General features: G+C 50.5%; 1 long non-coding RNA gene across 2 annotated transcripts; it reads left to right on the top strand.

The window, feature by feature from the left end:
- Positions 1-18,250: 18,250 nt before the first annotated feature.
- Positions 18,251-20,894, top strand: LOC142463804 (uncharacterized). 2 transcript variants are annotated; one of them, XR_012787499.1, is made up of 3 exons: positions 18,251-18,416; positions 18,915-19,026; positions 19,868-20,894. It is a non-coding gene; the product is annotated as an uncharacterized LOC142463804 (long non-coding RNA). The 2 variants fall into 2 exon arrangements; XR_012787498.1 differs by having other exon boundaries at positions 18,915-20,894.

Here is a 20,894-nt window from a genome sequence, read left to right as displayed (position 1 = left end):
GGGCTACCAGCTGTGAATGGAGTATATGCAGAAAAGTGTGAAAATTGATACAAGACTGTGCTGAAGCAGGGAATTTTTAGCAAACAAATGCTGAGTGTAAAATTGCCCTATAGGGGAAAAAGGTATTTCAAAGCCAATTGCTTAGTGTTGAGTCACCCTGCCGGGAATGAAAGAAATAGTCCACTGCAAAGAATGTTTTTTTTCTGCAAGTAAAAAAAGTCTGCCTATATATCTTGGGAGAAAAACAGACACCCAAAGTGTGAAGTGTGAATGCCATAATACCCAAAGATAAGACTGAAAATTACTGAACTCAGGCAGAAAAACAAATTCTGTTGCTGAAGCGGAGGAATTGCACCTAGCAAGTAAATGGTGTAAAGCAAATAGACTTTTTTACCTACCAACTGCACATCATGTATACCTGATAAGAGAAAATGTATGCACACACTACTGATATTGTAAAACTTATCCAAGAAAGAAAAATTCTACAGAGATGCCTGTGAGAGCTAAGACCTCTACACGCAAAATATGCCCACCTGTAGGACTACCACAATTGGGGGTTCTAGCAAATACAGTGGCAACAGCTGCAATAGCGCCTCCTGAGGTCAGGAAGAAAATTACACCTGATAGCCTAAAAATGGAGGACAAGATGCAGCGTTCCTGTAATGAACCCTACCCCACGGAAGAGTGGCCCTTCCAGTCCAATAAAGAGGAAGACATCTCTTACGGGGAACCCGAACCGAGTCACACCCACAAAACACCCCAAGAATGGTGGGGGTGCGTGAACTCGGCACGAACAGAAAAGACCGCTCCCTTTGATGACGAATATGATCAGCAGGAGACAGAGCGGGAGCAGTGGATCACCGAATATTTCCGTCAGCTATTACAGTTGCAAGAAAAGCCGGGTGGATCCAGTGACGCTGCTAAAATTTAAAATAAAGGAGACCCCAGTATTCCTGATGGGACGGAGTCATCCAAAACAAAAAAGCGGAAAAAGAAAAGCGATTCTTCACTTACCATGGAAGGAACAGACACGTCCGCAGATCCTGTGGAGGAAAAGGGGGACTGAGTTGCCCTGCAGCCTAGAGAAAATGGAGAATTCGTCCCGTGGTTAACCGAATATCCAGAGGGCCCAAGGCAGAAGTCGTGTACCCCAAAGAAGTGTCTACCCGGTGCCAACAGTGAGGAACCCTCAACCAACCATCCCAGGGAAGTGGAACCGGAACCAGTGAGTGACGATCCCTTGACCAACCCTGAAGATGCCCTGAAAAATGCCAGGCATGACTGTGATATGCTCCATGAACAATTGAAACAAAAGGAAGATGGTTACACAGAGCTACAGAAAAATAACGTGAGGCTACAAAAAGATGTGCTCACAATTTATTCTTTAGCCAGGACAGAATTGGACGATCTCAAGACTGAGCTAGATACTGCAAATGCTACTATTTCCGCCATGGATGGAAAGCAGAGCCAATCTGATAAAATTGTGGCTACGCTAAAGCGGAAGTATGAGGAGGTACTGAAGCAGATGACAGTCTTCCAGCAAGAGGTTCACACTCTTCGCATAGAGCTGAATGCCTCACAACAGGAGGCCAACAGTGTCCGGATAGAGGTGGACGTATCTCAGAAAGAGGTTCAGACACTCTGCAGAGCACTGGATGCCTCACATCATGAGACCAACAGCTGCCGCACAGACCTGGAAGTTTCCAGAAAGGAACTACACAGTCTCACTGAGGAGCTGGACATTGCTAAAGAAACTATTGCCAATCTTAATACAAATCTCCAAGTCTCCCAGAAGGAGCTTCAGACCCTCAACCTAGAGAAGGATGTCTCACGCCAGGAGACTGTCAGTCTCAAAGCAGAAGTGCGTAAATGGAAGGAGGACTGCAAAGAGGCCCTGAATAATACAGATACTGAAAAAGGAGAACATTTAAGATTACAAAGAAAAAACGTAAAACTCAAAGAAGAAAATTTTAATTTGACAAACGACGTCAAGGAAAAAAATGAAAAGCTGCACGAGCTTAAGAAATAAATAGACTTTTGGAAGGTGAGAAGTTTGAAGCAGAGCACCGACTGCAGAACCAACTGCAAGGTCTGCCTACGCACCTCGAGAAGGCAGAGGAGAAGCAGCAAACTCTGCAGGATGACAATCTGCAGGCTGTTAAAAATATTCAAGTGCTGCAGGAACGTCTGATGACCCAGTATGTCCCCGCAAAGCAGCATGAGAAACTGAAGGCTACCCTGAGCATCACCAAAGCAACGCTAAAATCCAAGCTTAGAACCCAGGTGACGCGACACAAAAGGGAGCACAAGAAGGTCCAGAAACTGAAACAAGTAACTGTGGCCCAAGCAAAGAAGTTCATAGTGCTTCACAATGCAATAAAAATGTGGAAGCAAGCTCAGAGAAAGCAAAGTATGCAGATAAATTCCCTGAGAAGAGACTTGCAAGACGCACTCAAAAAACCAGGGATCTCTCGCGGATGAGATTACAGTCCTACAAGGACAAGTATTGACCCTGACTAAGCGTCAGTATCCCACAGCCTCAAAAACCCATGAAGACAAGGGTACAGTGAGAGCTGGGAATACCGCTCTTCTGAAAGACAAGGTTGCAAAATCTGAACCACCTAAACTAGCAAAACCTTCAGCCACCCAGCAGGCAACAAAAGAAGGTACACGTGCTGAATTAAAACCAGAAGAATCCTTAGCTGATGAAGCTGAAACGATGGGACATTCTCTGGAAGTGGGTGTGGAATTGCAACTTAATCTCAAAGAGGCTGAACTAGCAACCCCATTGAGTGGGAAAAGGGCAGAGAGACAGCTTCAAGAGCGGAAAACTCAAAGGGCTGTTTTTAAACGCTCTGCAACTGCTGCCATACAGTATGCCTACAATAAGACGAGCACCCGACGCGAGGGAAATCTCATGACCGCGCACGTAGAAAAAAAACTATACTTGGAAAAAGTCCTCCTCGAGCGACTGAGGGGTGCTGATCTCAAACACCTTCAGGAGGAGACACAAATAAACTGGAGAAAGGGCTCCAATCCCAGCAGGATTGAGGGTTCTCTTCCTCCATCCACTCTCATTCAAGTCACAGAGATATCTAGAATGAGAGTGGAAGGATGGGCTTTGGCCATGGCAAGTGAAAAAATCAGGGTATGAACCTTAAACACTGATGTTACAACAATGCAGATATTGTGGATATTTAGAGAGAAGCCAGAGTAAAATCACCGCAGCAACAAATGACATCCATAAAATCCATAAAGACTCCTCCATAATAAACCCATAAACCTAGATGGGGGGCTTATGTAGCATGGCTGGTAGAAGTACAGCGGAGCCCTGTCAGAACAGAGCCCTGGAGTAAGTCATAAATCCAGCTACTGCTAGCCTCACCTGCATCTGGTCAGTGAAGGGTTGTCTCAGCCGGCATACATCATCTGTTGAGCTGTAGGGCTGCCGGGTGCTGCTGAAGGGAAAAGCTGCTGCTGCTGTTGCTGTGATCGGTGGCGTGCTCCTGCTCGCAATGGGTGTAAGAAGGTAAGTAGAAAAAACGGCGGTCACTGCTCCTCTGGAAAGAACTCCAACCAGGCGTATTAAAAACTAAAAGTACTTTAATACATCAAAAAGAAAAAGAACAACCACATAGCTGTGAAACTCAGTTTCACAGCTATGTGGTTGTTCTTTTTCTTTTTGATGTATTAAAGTACTTTTAGTTTTTAATACGCCTGGTTGGAGTTCTTTCCAGAGGAGCAGTGACCGCCGTTTTTTCTACTTACCTTCTTTGGCCGTGGCAAGCCCGAGCTTCCCACAAACAGGGGAGGTATGTAACAGGGGAGTAATCCCTGTTCAAGTAATGTGCCTTTAATCTAGCAGTGTGGTGGTTAACTGCTGGTAGTCAATTAATAAACACCACCTGCCTGATTTAGATTGCTTACAAAAGCCTGTCTGTTTAGACAGGAAGTGACTCCTTACTGACCTTTGGAGACAGAGCAGGGGTTCTTGAGTCTCCCAGGAGAGACTGACCAAGAGAACACAGATCTCTGGAGCTGACCATATCTTGAGCTCTGCCAGAATACACAGCAGAGCTGCTTCCAAGACACAGGGAAAACTACTAAACCTGAAGCTGACACATCCTGAGGGAAGGGAGCTGAACCAGGAACTGAGAAGATTTTCCTTCCAAGAAACAGATAAGACTTTCATTCTTAAGAGACTTCTTATATCTGCTTATTTCATGCTATATATTTGGGGGTGGGAGAAATGCTTGACTAAGGGAGATGTGAATTAATTGCATAGTGTTTCACTAGAAATACTCCCAAGTTAATAGAAGCTTTGTTCCCCCCCCCCCCTGTGTTTGGATGGATTTCCTGATGAAAAGGAAAAGGTACAATAAAGCCTTATTATAATTTCACCTTATAAAAGTCTCCAATTGTGTATCTCTGTGAACGTCCGTCTACAAGAGCACTGTATCAGCAGCAGACACCGGAAGTCAGAGAAGACTTCCGGGTCAGATCGTGGGGCACACTCCTCCCCGGCTGTCCTCCTGTGCTGCTCCTGCTGCTCTCCGTCCTCTTGTCCCGCTGCCCAGGAGGAAGAGGGGTGATTGAGGAGGACCACCGAGGGAGAAGAACAGGACAAAATTACCGGCACCGGGTTCCAGACGGGTAATTTCCGGTTACTTAAAATATGGTTGAGTATGCCAGGTAATTTCTGATTACCTGGTACATAACTAGTGACATGCTTAATGGGTTAAAGCAGAGGTGCTCAAACTTTTAAGTTTTTACGTCGCGCCTCCCCCATCCCCGCCCTCTTAACTGTTCTCTGACATCTCATCTGCATCACCATTTGACGTTGCATCGTCATTTTACCCCTCATTGTCATGGCGACGCGTGGTCGCTATTAGAAGATGAAGGAGAAACCGGAGAGCAGGTAAGAGGTAGTTAATGAAGCACCCGCTCTCCCCCGGCAATCATTGTAAATGTTGTGGGGCAGATGGCAGGGTATCTGTAAGCGTGGGGCTCTGTTCAGCACCCCCCTTACAAAATGTTGAGCCCCCGTCCCACAGGTTTTGCACCCCTGGGTTAAAGGATCAGTCCTATGCAGGGGCAACATAACCTGATAAGAGTGATGTTATATGGGTTGTAGGGTCAGTACCAAATAGAAGCAAAGTTACCTAATGACACTGATATGTTTAATGGGTTAAAGGGTCAGTCCCATATGGGATCAAAGTGACCTAAACACAGTCCTTACGAGTAGCAATAAAGACGCCAGGGTCGAGCAGGGGTGGGGGGGCGTTCGAGGTGCAGAGAAGAACAGGCAGGGGTGTGCACAGGGAAAAGTTTGTGCACCCTTGGTCTAGAGCAGAGGTGCGCAAACTGGGGGGTGCACCCCAGGATTTTTCTGGGGGGGTGGGGCGGTTGCAGAGCCCCGCCCTCTTCCCCAAGGCATTTAAATGAAATGTCAGGGGGCCGCGCGAGGCTTCTGCAACTCAACTTATCAAGATTCAGAGGCTTGGTATGACGCGCCGCCATGGCAACGTGGTCTCACGCAACCTCGCAGCGTCATTTGACGCCGGAGACAAGGTAAGGAGGGTGTCGCCAGCAGACGGGGGCACAGACTGAAAAGTTTGCGCATCCCTGGTCTAGAGCACGGGTGGGCCACATCCGGCCCTACAAACCACTCTATCTGGCCGCCACAGATGGGCTCACCCCTCTCCACACCCCCTTCCCAGGCCCTACCTGTGGTGCCGGTTCTTACCGGGCATTAAACGGCAGCGGAGGGTGCCCACCCAGGTCCTAAGATGGAAGTTAGGTACCACCAGAAGTCGGACCCAACTTTCACAATCACCGCCTGGGTGGGCTCCCTCCGTCGTTGCCGTGCACCACGACCCGCATCACAGGGGGTCGCACCTGTGCATTTCCTAAAGATCTGATGGATAACGCAGCCGTGATCCCTACACTGCTAAGTGTTGGCAGTGTGTAGAATATAATGTACATATATTAAATGTATATAAACATATAGGTCCAAGGTGGGCAACCCTGTCGCCAATCGCCACAAGCGGCGAATTGGCCATGAATGTGTGGCGAATTTGAGTTTGCCAGCTCCCACAGTAAAATAAACTTTTTCCTGACGGCATGTGCTGGTTTCCGCTTTCTGAATGAGTCAACGAAGTGAACCAGGAGCAAGTGATAGTGCTGAGGTGAGGGAAGCAGCAGCAGGTGATAGTGCTGAGGTGAGTGACACAGCAGCAGGTGATAGTGCTGAGGTGAGTGACACAGCAGCAGGTGATAGTGCTGAGGTGAGTGACACAGCAGCAGGTGATAGTGCTGAGGTGAGTGACACAGCAGCAGGTGATAGTGCTGAGGTGAGTGACACAGCAGCAGGTGATAGTGCTGAGGTGAGTGACACAGCAGCAGGTAATAGTGCTGAGGTGAGGGAAGTAGCTCTATTTTGATCTGGTTTAATACTGATTGGCCGGCGAAGCCGGCCAATTCAGTTAATGTGAGGAATCAGGGATCGCGGCGCCCGCGCCCTGGTTCCTCTGCTGATATATTCCCTCCTGCTGCCGTGGCGCGCAACCCTCGCCAGCGCCACTCACCTCCGTCGGTTCTGGGGGTTCCCCGTCGTCCTCGGCGTCCCCGGTTTCCAGCAGTACCTCACGCGGCCGCCATGTTGCTCGGGCGCGCGCCTGAACAGCGCGCGCCGGGCGAAGTTAATTTATTCACTGCTCTGGCAGTGAAGACCAGCCCCCAATACAGGAATATGATCTCCTGTCAAGACAAGAGTCCTCACCTGCCTGCCAATCAAGGGAACCTATCCAGGATGGCTCCACGCAGTCCTCCAGGTCTGCCTTCACTTCTGATTGGTCAGCCACACTTTATAATGCCAGTCCTTCCTATCATTCATTGCTCGACATAGTTTTCACTTGGATTACTACTCTGGCGTTTTCTCTCTCATTCACTCAGGTTACGACTTGGCTTGGCGGACGTCTCTCTCTGGCTCTAGACCCCTGCTTGGACAAACGACCTTCCAGAATTCTCCAATCCCAGACCTTGGCTAACGGCAACGACAACGGCATTTCTACACCGGTACCGGCAAGTATTGCTAGCGAAATACACCTGGCCTGGCAACGCCAAAATCACCACACTCCGGACACGCTCCCTTTGCTGCGGGTGCGTGCTTCTATACGTTCCTCACCTCAGTGAAAGGAACGGGTCTGGTCTGCGGGCAGCACCGGCGTAACAGTTAAACAGCAATTCTACTTGTTGCCAAGTAGAACAAAGAAAAACCAGTCAAACAAATATATAAGGGAACTAACAAGTGCACTGTAAAAAGTGCACTTAAAAAAGAAGGGTTAACTCAAAAGAACCCATGATGGGGGATACCGAGCAGAGCACCCCGCCTGACGCCCACTGGGAGGCAAACTCCGAAACCGTCCCAGCGGACTCGGCGTACGTGAACTCTGCCCGAATACGGGAGCGCTCCAGCGCCAGGAATACTGCCACGATGTTTGTTGGGACCCCCCTCTCCAAACACTGCCTCCTGGTCTTGTAAATGGCTACCTTAGCCACTGCCAGGAGCAGGTTGACTAGGAGATCCCTAGGCTTATTGTCTCGGGACACTGGGCACCCAAAAATAAAAAGATGAGGGGAAAAACCCAGCCAGAACTGCAGAAGAAGGCTCCTCAAGGTGGATAAGAGGGGCTGCAGTCTGGCGCAGCTCAGATAAATGTGGAATACGGACTCCCGCTCGCCACAGAAAGGACAGGCGGCGGGGGAGTCCGTGAAGTGTGCCAAGTACTCTCCTGTGCTCAGTGCACCATGGAGGACCCTCCAACTCAAATCCCCGGCGGGACGGGGAACCAAAGCTGAATAGAGCTCTCTCCACCGGGGTCTCTCGCCCTCGTTCCCAAGAAATACCCGCCTCCAGATGGTATCTGGGCGGGTGACAAGGGCGAGGTAGTGCACTATATGGAGCACCAGAGAATACAGGACTTTCCTCGGCATGCCGCGGAAACATGCCGGGGACATATCCCCCAACCTGCTGAGGTTGGGGGAGATAGGAGTCCGGGGGGGTTGCCGTGGTTTGGGTTCTACGCAAAGATCCGGAGAGCTGAAGTTGATAGGTTGACAATGCTCTCCGGTCTGCAAAACCCCCTCGATGAAGGTGCGTGAGTCGGGGTGGATTGCATCTTTAATCTCCCGGATCAAACAACGAGGGACACGGGCAGTAAGCATACCCATACGGGGCGCAAGCACCTCTGCGCTTACCCAGTCTCGCCGCTCATAGTCCAGGAGATCCCCGACTCTGGTCACTTGCGCCAGGATTAGCTGGCAGCAAATAGAGGGTGAATCCAACATCCGATCTCCACTGCCGGATTATACAGCAGGGGCTCGGCGAGGAAATCAACCCCCACCGCCTGTTCCTTCCTGGTCGCGGAGACCAGTTTCCAGGCCTTTAATAAGTCCCGGTAGTATGCCGGCAGCTCCGAGAGGTTTCTTCCTAAACCCTCTGGGCTGATGATAAACAGTTGCCGGTCATACCTCATACTGCGCAGCTGGCGAAAGAAACTGGTCGCCAGCTGGCACCACTGCGGAGACGGATCCGCGAATAGGTATCTCTGCAGGTATTGGAGGCGGAAAGTGTGTAACTGGGAGCGGACACACACCACTCCCTGTCCACCCTCCTCCAAAGGAAGGCACGCAACCCCCACAGAGACCCAATGCTTCCCCATCCAGAGAAAATCCATCAATCTCCTCTGGATCTTGTTGATAAATTCGGGGGGCGGACCCATGGCTATCAGCCGGTGCCAAAGCTGACTGGCCACCAGCTGGTTGATCACCAGGGTTCTTCCCCTAAGGGAAAGCATTCTCGACAGATACACCCATGACCCCAGACGAGCAATGACTCGTTCTTCAAGTTCACTGAAGTTTTCTGGGGCTGGGTCTTCCACAGCAGACAGGTAGACTCCCAGATATTTGAGAGTATCGCTCCCCCATGAGATATTACGAAACGCGGGGGGCAAAGAGTCCACCTGTAAGGGACACACCAAAATGCCGGAGCACTTGGACCAGTTGATCCGAGCAGAAGAGGCCGCGGTGTAGACCTCTTGGCACGCTTGTGCCCGCTCCAGATCATCTAGGTCCTGGGCCACGAGGAGCACGTCATCGGCATAAGCCGACAGGACTACCCGCATGCTGGGCTCCCGCAGCACCAGCCCGGTGAGCCTCCTCCTCAGTAGGCAGAGGAAGGGCTCGATGGCCAGCGCGTATAGTTGCCCAGACAGGGGACACCCCTGACGTACTCCCCGACCAAACACAAAAGGTGCCGTCGGGGACCAATTAATTTTTACCAGACACTCTGCAGAGGCGTACAGCATCCGGAGAAAGCCCACAAATTGTGGGCCAAAGCCAAACTCCCGCAGGGTCTGCATGAGGTAACGGTGATCCACCCTGTCAAACGCCTTCTCCTGATCTAGGGACAGGAGGACGAGTGACAGACCAGTCCTCTGGGCGTGGTGTAGCAGGTCCCGGACCAGAAAAATGTTGTCATGAATGCTCCGGCCCGGGACAGTATAGGACTGGTCAGGGTGAATCACCTCTGCCAGCACGGACTTGAGCCTCAGCGAGAGCGCTTTGGCTACGATCTTATAATCCGTGCTGAGCAGTGAGACCGGTCGCCAGTTAGAGATCTGGCGGAGATCCCCCTTCTTCGGCAGCAGAGACAGTATTGCCCGCCGACATGAAAGGGGCATCTCACCAGTCTCCAGGGCTTCGGCCAGGACCTCGGTGAAATCAGGTTCCAGCATCTCCCAAAAAAAACGGAAGAACTCCACAGTCAGCCCATCTAGCCCCGGCGCTTTTCCGTGGGACATGAGATTAAGAGCTTCAGAGAGCTCGGCCAGAGTCAAAGGTAACTCAAGCTGCTCTCTTCCACCCTCGTTGACTGTGGGAAGCCCCTCCCATAAGACCCTGCACGCATCCGGCTGGATGGACTCCGGAGAGAAAAGATCTACGTAAAACCTCCGGGTTCTGTCCCGGATGCTCTCCGGGTCAGTCAGAGGGGTACCGTCCTCTGCTAGCAAGCAGGTGATATGTTTACGGTTTCCCCTCTTTTTCTCCAGCGCGTAGAAGAGGCGCGACCCGCGACCCTCTTCCCGAAGGAAGTGGATGCGGGATCGCACATACGCCACCCGAGCTCTCCGATCTTCCAAGTCCCGGAGAGCGCACTTCCTCTCCACGTACGCACACTGCAGGAATTGGTCTCCTGCCACAGACAGCCGCCTCTCGAGATCAAGCACCTCTTCCCTAAGGGTCTCGATCTCAGCATCGCGCCGCCTGCTGGCACCTTTAGTGTGCTCTTGACAAACGAGGCGCAGATGAACCTTGCCCACGTCCCACCACTGCTCTAACGTGGCAGAGTCTGACCTGCAACCTCTCCAGGCCATCCAAAAGTCTCGGACCGACGTCGCAAACCCCTAGTCCTCCAACAACGTATTGTTGAAATGCCAATAGGCGGCCGAGGGCGCTGCTGGTATTAGCGCCACCGTCACGGACACACAATTGTGGTCCGAAAACGGCGCTAGCCTAATGGTACTGGACTGAGCTTGTGACAGGCTGTGGCTGGATATGTACAGCCTATCGATCCGGGACCAGGATATCCGTCCACCTCTAAACACTCTAACATAGGTGAACTCAGTGGATACCCCGGGATGTTGTTCTCGCCAGACGTCTACCAAGGAGTAGCGGGTGATGACCTCCCGCAAGGCCGACGCAGAACCCGGGTGTGGCTCTGGACCATTCCGGTCCCTCAGAGCCTCGAGGATGCAGTTAAAATCACCCCCGAGCACCACGTGTTCGTCCGCGTCGACTGTCTCCAGGTATGCGGACAATCTGACGAAGAACTGCCTTCTCAGGGGTCCGGTGGCAGGAGCATACACGTTCAAGAAATTAAATGTGTTGTCATCGTGCCGGACCCTGAGATGCAACAGGCGACCTGGAACAACAGTTTTGGCAAACAGCAGCTCAGGTTGAAAGGATTCAGAGAACAGGGTCACCACCCCACAAGATGTCGAAGTGAGGTGGCTGAAAAAGACCTTGCCTCACCACTCCAGATGCCAGCTGGCTTCAGCCTCTGGAGTGGTATGGGTTTCCTGCAGGAAACTCACAGAATACTTTCCCTTTTGTAAAAAGGAGAGTACCTGGAACCTGCGAAACCCGTCCTTACATCCATTTACGTTTAGCGTACCGATGCTCAAAGCCATTGGTAATCAAGAGTCTTGCTTCCCATAGGCGCTCAAGGTACTATACCCCGAGAAGCCTTTACGTGCTCTCGCAACACTTTGTTAAACTTTAGGACCCGAACATGTTCGATAGTCCTGGAAAGTTTGGCCTTGTGGTTAGCCTTGATATATACTCTGAGAGAGTGGAGAATGACCAAAGCATCCTTCCACCTCTCAAGGGCCAACTGCACCTTCGTATGTCCGTGTCTACAGAGGGTAGCATCCAGGAAACTATCTAGCTCCCGGGCAGGGATAACGGGGATCGAGGAGTCCACCGACTCCATGGTGCCAGAGGACTCCCCACTGAGCCCCAACTCCCCAGGCTCCTCTTGGCTGGAGAATTCAAGACCCCCGTCCTTCTCTGCGGGGGCCTCTCTCAGCCCTAGATTGGATCCCCTCCTCTGTGTTTCCACGAGGGGGTCCACTGTGCTCTCCACCTCCATCCCCGAGTCAGGATGTTCAGGGGCAGCTGGTGGCGACATGGCAGAGGCAGTGGTCTCCCGAGAGTCCTCAGGGGCCACAGAAGCACACAATGCCCTACTAGTTTCCTCAAGCGCCATACAGATGAATGGCATGCCACGGGTGTTCGCATCACCTGCGGGAGGGCACTCACCAACCGCGGGAGGGCCCTCACCATCCGCGGGAGGGCCCCCACCATCCATGGGAGGGCTCTTACCACCCGCGGGAGGGCCCTCACCATCCGCGGGAGGGCCCTCACCATCCGCGGGAGGGTCCTCACCATCCGCGGGAGGGCACTCACCAACCGTGGGAGGGCACTCACTAGCAAGGACCTCAAAGGGAGGGTCTATCCCAGCATTCCCTCCCAATAAAGTGCCTGCCCAAAACTCCGCACTGAGGGTTCAGGTCAGACAACTCCCAGATGTAATCGGAAGTGCTCACCAAAACACCCTCCAAACCCCCACCCACGGGGGTCAGCCCTAACCCATCTCCTTCCTCTGGTGACGCAAACTGTGGCCTTTTATCCCTATGTGCGTCACCCAAAGGTGGTACAACCAGAAGGGGATCCCGGTCGACCCCCGGGTCCCCGAAGACAGGTATCTTTTTTGTGTCCGGTGGGGTAAATTCACCTAAACACAAGTCTCCGGGGGATGCTCTCCAACCCAGAGGGGCGTTGGGAGGCTCCCCAACGTCTATCTCTAGGGGTAAGGCCACATGCTGTTGAGCACTTTGGCCTTCCACCCCAGAGATGTCGGGTACCTCCTCTTGCATTCCCTCCAGATCTTCGAGGGGGGGGGGGCTGTTCATTTATGGGATTCGGCTCACACTGATTAATCTCAACCAGTGGGCCGGATGGAGCCACCTCGTGCGGAAACGATGTTGCGTTCCCTTTTGAAGACATCCGCGGGTGAACGTAATCCGTTTCACCCTTCTCGACCTCCTCAAACGCCGTCTTGTTTTTATTTTTAAATTTGCTCTTCCTGGGGATTGATTCCCCAGGAGAGGGTGCCGCTGCCTCCCCAGCAGGAGCTTCCTCCTGCTCCCCCGCACCCTGTACGGTGCTTACAATGGGGGTAAGCTGTTCTTGGGGGGGAGACAGCGACAACAGAGGGTGACTGTTGTGGGGTGGCTTTTACATTCTCTCTCTGATCTTTAGGGAGAGGTGCAGATGTCGCCGCCCGAGATGGGGCAGCGACATCTTCTGCGGTCCCAGGGGGGCCCTGGGCCCTCGAGGGCTTTACTTTCTCCCTCTGTTCTTTTGGGAGAGGTGCAGACGTCACCGCCCGAGATGGGGCAGCGACATCTCCTACGGTCCCAGGGGGGACCTGGGCTCTTGAGGGCCCCGCTGTGGTAGGCACAGCGGTACCGGGTGTCTTGGCAGAGGGAGGGGTGGGTGCAGGAGCTGAGGTGGGATTCCTGTTCCCTTTGGGGCAACTCCTACGAGTGTGCCCCAGCTCCTTGCACAGATAACACCTAACCCCCTCCGTGCCATAGAAAAAAGTGTATTGAATGCCCTCGTAGGGCACCCTAAAGGAACCCTCCACAGATTCTGTGCTCCCCGGCAGCAGCAGTTGTACCTGCCGCCAAAATGAGAGCACATGCCTCAGCGCCCTATCCCTGCAGCCCAAAGGCAATTTTGTTATAGGAGACTTAATGTCTCCCAGGGTTTGCAGGTGTGGCCTCATGAGGCTGTCTGGGATGAAGGGGGGCACATTTGAAAGAATGACCTTTGTGCCTAGCCCCTCCATGGGTTCTATAGGGATGTACATTGATGCCTTTCTGCACCAGGGTGTGGGTGGCAGCCAGCGTACGGAGGAAGAAAAATGCCCCTCCCACACATCTTGCTGGCCGCCACCACAGCAGAGGGACCCACAACGTCTGCCACAGCCCTTACATAGATCTCCATGTTAAGGCCAGGTGACATTGGGCATCTCACCCCAAGCTTCCTGTTCACACCGGGCGTGGCTCCAGCATTGTTGTTGCTGGGGAGGAAGGAGATACAGTAGACACTGAGAGAGTGAGCCTAGCCTGAGGTAGTGCAAACACGAGTTAGACATATGTTAGGTACACGAGGTGGTGCACAAGGCATGTTTATTGTACGGATGTGGTAGCTGCCCCGCAGAGCGGAGCTCCATGTACAATAATCCAGTATACCGTGAGCAAGAAGCGACCGTCAGAATGGAGGATCTGCAAAGAGCAGAAGGTCCAGGATGCCGGGACGAGGAAGGAGAACAAGCTACAGGAGAGACTCTTGTGTGTTTGTTATGGAATAGCGTGAAAGCCGTGGCTGCGCCGTGTTTGTCATGCCTATGTTCTCGGGATGATACCCCTGAGAATAGTGAGGACGACAGCCTTGCGAGATGGGAGGAACGAAATGTACTTTGTTACACACCAATTAACAAACAGCCAGATGCTACCTCAAATATAAAGAAGGACAGTGCTTACCAAAATGGCGGTTCCCGCGTTCCCGGGACACCGCGTGGGCCAGCTGCAGAAAGTCTTGCAACTCTGCAGGCTGCAAATTGTTGGCCAGGATTGGTGGCAACGAGGAAACTCCACCCAGTTGGGAAGTTTGGCGCGAAAAACTGGAGCCGCGCCCTCATGGACTATGACTCACTCTGCCCCTGTGCTGGGTCAGCCTACAAAGCGGCGAGACATCCCCCTAGTTTCAACCAGGGGGAGTGGTCTAAAGTTCCACCGGATGCCGATGGAGGAAGTGGGGGGAAGGATTGCTCAACCATCCTCTGCACTTCAGTTGCAAAGAGCCATTGATCAATACAGACCGCTAGGACGAGTGCTCCCGTTGGTGACCATGGCTGAGCAAGCGGAGAAAGTGGAACAGAGTCCCTTGATATCAACCCACCCCTACTCGGTCCCAGGAGGCTTCCTGATTATCCACGTAGAGGGTGTGGAGACAGTGGTCTGTCTCTGCTTGCAGTGCAGACTGCCTGGCGGAGCTGTGGGCAGTGAGGCTCGATGCCCTCATTGTGGACTGCAATACATGTGGCCTATGACCACCTTTGTGCCGGTACAAGCCGTGGGGATGAGAAATCCTACCCCGACGTCGGCAGCGGAGCTTCCGGGTGCACTGTGGAATGTGAGTGCAGGTCCCGCGGAGCCGGAGTCAAGCCGACTTCTCAAGGCGGAGAAAAACAGCCATCGGAGAGGTGACCGGAAAGGAGCCCATAGACGGTCCCCTACTGGAATACCCCGACCGAACTGTAAATTAGAGTCCTCGGACGAGGAGTGTGCCAGACTGGCAGAGGCTCAGGACTTGTTGGCGGAGTACCATACTACTGGTATTCCGTGGCGAGATGCTATCCCTCGTGGTGTGGAGACACGGAGTCGAGTGTCTCCAGTGCCGCGACAACCGGATAGCCGGAGTCCCACTGCCGTGGTGACTAGCGGATCGGAAGGAGGTCGATCCACCCCGACCCTGCGGAGCAGTAGGTTAACCCCGTGCTCCCCGCAGATCCCGGGGGTGGAGGTGAGCGAAGAGCGGATCCAGGGTCAGGCTGGACCGCGCAGCAGAAGGGCGTTGCCGGATATCCTCGTGTAGGAAGAGGTCTCGCTTGGGGACCCAACCCAAGATGGCGTCGCAGCACGTGCGGATCCCGAGGCAGTTCCGGACGACCTGAGCGGTGTCGAGTGGGAGGCGATCGCGCCTCTACGGTCGAGCAGTGGGAGTCGATCCCCTACGGACAGCAGACGGAGTGGGCGCTCGAACCGGAGAACGAGAGGATCCACTACCGAAGGACAGAACGAACTTTGTGGCGAACGTGAGTCAGGTGTTGCGGAGGAGCAGGCTGTGACCCTGCCGGTACCTACCGTTCGGCCCCGTCCCTCAACCCCGTCCATCCCCAAAGTTAGTCCCAAGGCCCTAGTTCAAACCCCTGTCCCTGTCACCTGTTCCTTCGGGTCTACCTCTAGTCTGGGTATGTCAGGGGATTCCCGGGGTCCTATCACAGAACGGACTGGAAGCCTGGACTGGGGAACTTCGGATGATGGATCGGAGGGTGGAGGGAGGATTTCCCGACGAGGGTCGATAATTAGTGAAAGCAATAGCGTGCTGAGTATTGCGGGTGGACACTGGTCCCAGCGTAAAGAAAGGGTTACGCGATCTGAGGGTACTTCGGGGGTATCCTCGGGTGGGCCTGATGATGAGGAGGAGCCCCTAGAACCTAACTCAGAGGAGGTACGGGAAACTAGGTGGTGGGCACCATTATATGAGGGATATGTCGCCTGGATAGACCGCACCCGTTTCATTCTAGAAAGGGATGGGGTGGTTGATCATTGGTGGGCTCCTGGGGATTTTGATGATGAGGCCTATCTCAAGGAGCTACGAGTACGGTGGGACCGAATACAAGTAGGTCTTATTACCCCAAAGGGATCTGAAGGGTTAGATGATCCGGTGGAGTCAGATGAGCCCCTGTCATGGGTGTTGCCGGGAAGGGCTGGGCAAACTAAGTTGACCCGGGCCTGCTGAGCTGAACGGGCTATTGCAGCTAAATATAAAAGGTCACACGGGCTGGAATACCCATATGTCCCCGAACCTCTGATGAGGGAAATAGAGGACAATAGAGAAAGGTGGCTCGGTAATGATATCGAATACTATATCGTTAATAAGGGAGGAGCCATTAAGGGAGTCCAGGCTGAGCAGAGGGTCTCCCAACTCATGCGGGTCTGGAAAATAGGGCGCAGCGTGTATATGCACAAGGTGGTGTATTGCAATGAGCGAGGATTGCCCCGAGAGTTTAGTGTAACTGTCAATGATGCAGCGGGGCGGGAGGTGAAGAAACCAGACCCTCGACACTACTATTAGGTCCGTTAAAGAGTGGTCTGCCTTTTTCTTTGACGCTCTCTGCTGGTCAGTGAGCGTATGTTCTGTCATTATTATGTGAAGTGATAATGTTTAAACGCTAAGTTTGTGTGTTCTTTTTCAGTGTTTCCTGGAGCAAGGTACACCAAATTTAGGCCCCAGCCGGGACGGTGGGGATTCACCAGGGGGAGTATATAGCCATGCATAATAATGGTATATTGCTTTCCTCTCTGTTGGCAGTAAGTCCTGGTAAGAACAGGTATGCCAGCAGTAGTTATGGAGGTTTTCCCTCACACCATGGTGAGGTGCCCTATGTATGGAGGGGAGTGGCTGTATGCTCTGAGTCCCTGGATAGTGACATCAGGGATGCGCCTGCCTCCTGAAGTATATAAGGCACAACACAGTTAGTTACAGTGTGTTCTAGCAGCTGTGGAAAGCTGTTGGGAAGTTGTATTTTCCTGCATAAGGGATTGTAGGAACACTTTGTGACCCTAGTGACGTAACTAGCGGTCCAGGTTGACCAATCAGCCTGTCTAAGCCACTCTGTGTCCAGGGACCTGGCACAGAGAGGATCTCCCTAGGAGAAGAGGGAATCCCACTTCAATTTGGGAGGGCGTACCTGGCGAAGGGACAGCACGGAGAGATGTGCGGCTAGAGCCGGCAGCTGCATGGGGCAGTCTGCTACATCACCGTCTACAATAAAGATGACCTTGTTAACGATACCCCCACTGTGTGAGTGTGAAATTACTCAGCAGTGGATGGCACCACCAAGAAGGAGTTCCTCACCAGGACCATCTCCCTGCGGAAGCACAGATCCTGATGAGGTGGAGGCGCTGCACATGATGTAAGTTGAACTCGCACCCACTACCTCAGCTACCTGTCCTGATGACATCCCTTAATACCATCAAGTGGGAGACTCAGGAGTTCTGTTGCCTACAGGTGCACCACCAAACACAAAAACGTAATGGGGGTTGGTTATTAGAGTACCCGGGCCAATGTGAGATTGGGGGGGGGGAAACCCGTTACACATACAATACAAATATGGTATGTGTTATCTGTGTGAGTGCTTTCCTTTCACTTCTTTCACATTAGTCAGTGGGACTGGTTCTGTAGGGTTTATTATAGGGTGGCGAAGTAACAACAGCCCCCATCACACCACCACCTTCATGTATTCCCGCCTCTTTTTCTATTTTCCCGCCCTTTACTTTTAAGCCACGCCTCTTGACGTCACTCAGCTCCTGGGGTACGTGCGCAAGGACACAGCACTCATGGCAAAACATTCTTGGCCACCGGTCCGGACGCTCCCACTTATGGAGTGTGTGGGGGGGGGTGTCTAAAAGAGAAACCACACTTAATGTACCACATCCATACTCTTGCAATATGTTCTCCTGTAGGCTGCTCTTATGTGAAATAACCTGCCATTTATATATCCCCTTCACTAAGGCGGAACATAATGTGACACAATCTGCCAGGTTCATTAAAATACACCCCTGGATGGGGCGACACTTGGTATGCTCCACAAAAGAAGACGTGCAGAAATGAACGCGCCGCACCCGAAACAAGCAGCCTGGGCGGAGCTTGAGCGGGTGTGACACCCCCATGCCAGCTATGATTGGACAGCAGTCTCCATGGGCGTGGAAGCGATATTCACTCCTGGTTTGTGATTGGCTGGCAGGGCGGCGTGCAGAAGGGCGGATGAAGCTGCTTAGGTTGGCAGGTGGTGTGGGCAAGGCTGCGCCTGCTTCAAGTTACAGGGTATTTGATGCATCCAATGCTAGAAACTTTCAGCTTCAATCCTGCTGTGATTTCCAGACCCTCAGGATTAATACAGGTGATTAGTGGAATTAATGCAATGCAGGGTCTTACAAGTAAGTGTGTGCACACCAAAGCAGGGAACACTACATTGTATGCAACACAACTATAGATATTTATGTATGTACAAACAAGTCAGGGGAAATATTAATAATATGAAAAGGACAAATCAATGTGAGCTGAACATGATCAAGAAATAATGCCCCGTTTACAAATGAAAATTAACCATTTACTTTGTCATTGAAAAATATATAGCAATGTATGTATATAAATGTGTTTTGTATGTGTATATATAATTTTTTGTGTGTATCTAATATATATATATATATATATATATATATATATATAATAGGAAAATGTAATTATACAAATATATCTTGTGTAATATATTTTTAAAATGTATAATATATATATATATATATATATATATATATATATATATATATATATATATATATATATATATATTGTATTCATAAAACAAAATGTCTAAATATGTGTATTTGAATATACATATCAATCTGTCATTTTATTTCTCTGTGTGACACTTATAGAAACAGTTAAGCACATAACAGTGCAACTCCTGCTGGATTTCTCCTCTGTTCATTTAATGTAACCATGTATTTGTCATCATAACTGTGCCCAGGACATACTTGAAAACAAGAGGTAGGTAACTCAATGTATTATTGCCTGGTAAAACATATATATATATACGTATTTTCACACACATTTTGTTGTGCGTGTCCAGCTCCCTGCAGACGTATGTGGGGAGTTTCCCTGCTCTCAGATCCCCACTTTAGAAATTAAAGCGTTTGCACAAGTGAGGATCCAGTGTCCGTCTGTCGCTGGGAATTTCTCTGCTATAAACAGACCTCTCAGCTCCCACTGATTATTTGGGACTGATTTGAAGTCCGTCTCCATGATTTGTAAGAATCGGCGTCTCGTAGATTTCACTTTATCATTAAGATGCAATTTTTTATTTATGTCCCAAACCCCAGCGATTTGATTTTGAGAGGTTGCCGTCTCTGTGTATTATGTAGCTGTCGTATACCAGAGTTATGTAACTCGGCCATACAAAGTGATCTCTCATCACTGACTGTCCGGTATATTATTTTTTTTGTGGACTTCTCTGGACACAACTAATCTGTTTATTTCAATGCGTATTATATATTATTTGTATCTATCTATATCTCTATATCATAGACCCTGATGAAGGTGTTTTTGTTTTTTTGAATACAATACACTATTTTAACACTTACCTATGATGCGCTGCTTGCTTTTTTATTTTTGCTGTAATCCATGGGTCTGGGTAATATATTGTGTGTGTTTATAGATATGTATGTGTTTTGTGTTGTATAAACTGTGTGTATGTTTCGAATATTTTTCTATATGCACACTTACACATACGTAAAAACATGTATATTTCACAGTTGTCATACTTTCGATGCTGTTTTTATATATAAAAAAATGTTTTAATATTGTTTGTAACCTCTTATTTTTATTTTAGTTACTTTTACGTGGCTATGTCATTAAAAAGTCTGGGCGTTTTCAAAATGGCTACCAGTGTGATCCTCCGAACCTGCTTAGTAACTCGGCCCAAATGACGGTGACGTTGGAATCTTGGCTGGGTTCGCTCTCAACAAAAGGTGCCAGTTTTGTATATTTGGTATTGGGCTTTTCAGGTCTAGACTTGCCATAATAAACAACATTTAAAACTGATAGAGGTGTTCAAGGACTTGCTATTGGCTATTTATGCCAAATACACCTTTGGTCGTAAGTATATGTGTAATTTTAATTACAGGTTTGTATTGCTGTAGCAGAAACCTGAACGATTACCAGCCAGTTTCAGCACAGTGCAGCCTCCTTAATACTTCTATATCCAAGAAGACCACGCACCTGACTCCTGTTTTGCAGAGAAGTGGTCTTGAGCCAACGAGAGAGCCTCCAGATGCAGGTGAGCCACTGACTAACGCACATTGCGCTGCTCCCAGAATGCCACTGTGCGTGTGACAGCGGCTAACCAGCCTCTTGGAATAACACCGCGAGAGCTCAGACGTTTTTCTATCACCTAATGAAGTCATCCCGCTTAGCATCGGCTATTGGAAGCAGGAGGAAAGCTCTCTGCATCTTAAGGACGGAAGAAAGGAGTTAGAATGTTAGAAAAAAAATTTGGGTATCCAACACCTTCTCGTTTCCCCACCAGAATGCAACTTGTAGCGCAGTTAAATACTCGCCCACGCAACACCATGTTTCTCCTATGGCGGGTGAACTTTAAAATCTTCTCCTGGTTTCCATTTTATTTGAGGTCCATCACCAAGATTTAACATATTAAACATGTCACCTTGTTCCTACGTGGGACTGGCCCTTAAACATGTTATGGTGACCCTACATGGGACTGGCTCTTTAGTAAAGTGGTCCGGGTTTCTTGTTTGCATTCCATTTATATTTAAATGTCTTTTTATATTCTGTATGTAAAAAAAAATAAAAGTGTTACACTTTTTTTTTTATTAAAAGGGAATTGTAATTTAAAATTA

The sequence above is a fragment of the Ascaphus truei genome, chromosome 12, assembly GCF_040206685.1.
Source record: "Ascaphus truei isolate aAscTru1 chromosome 12, aAscTru1.hap1, whole genome shotgun sequence".
Classification (NCBI taxonomy): Eukaryota; Metazoa; Chordata; class Amphibia; order Anura; family Ascaphidae; genus Ascaphus; species Ascaphus truei.
This window is presented reverse-complemented; position numbering and strand designations above follow the sequence as displayed.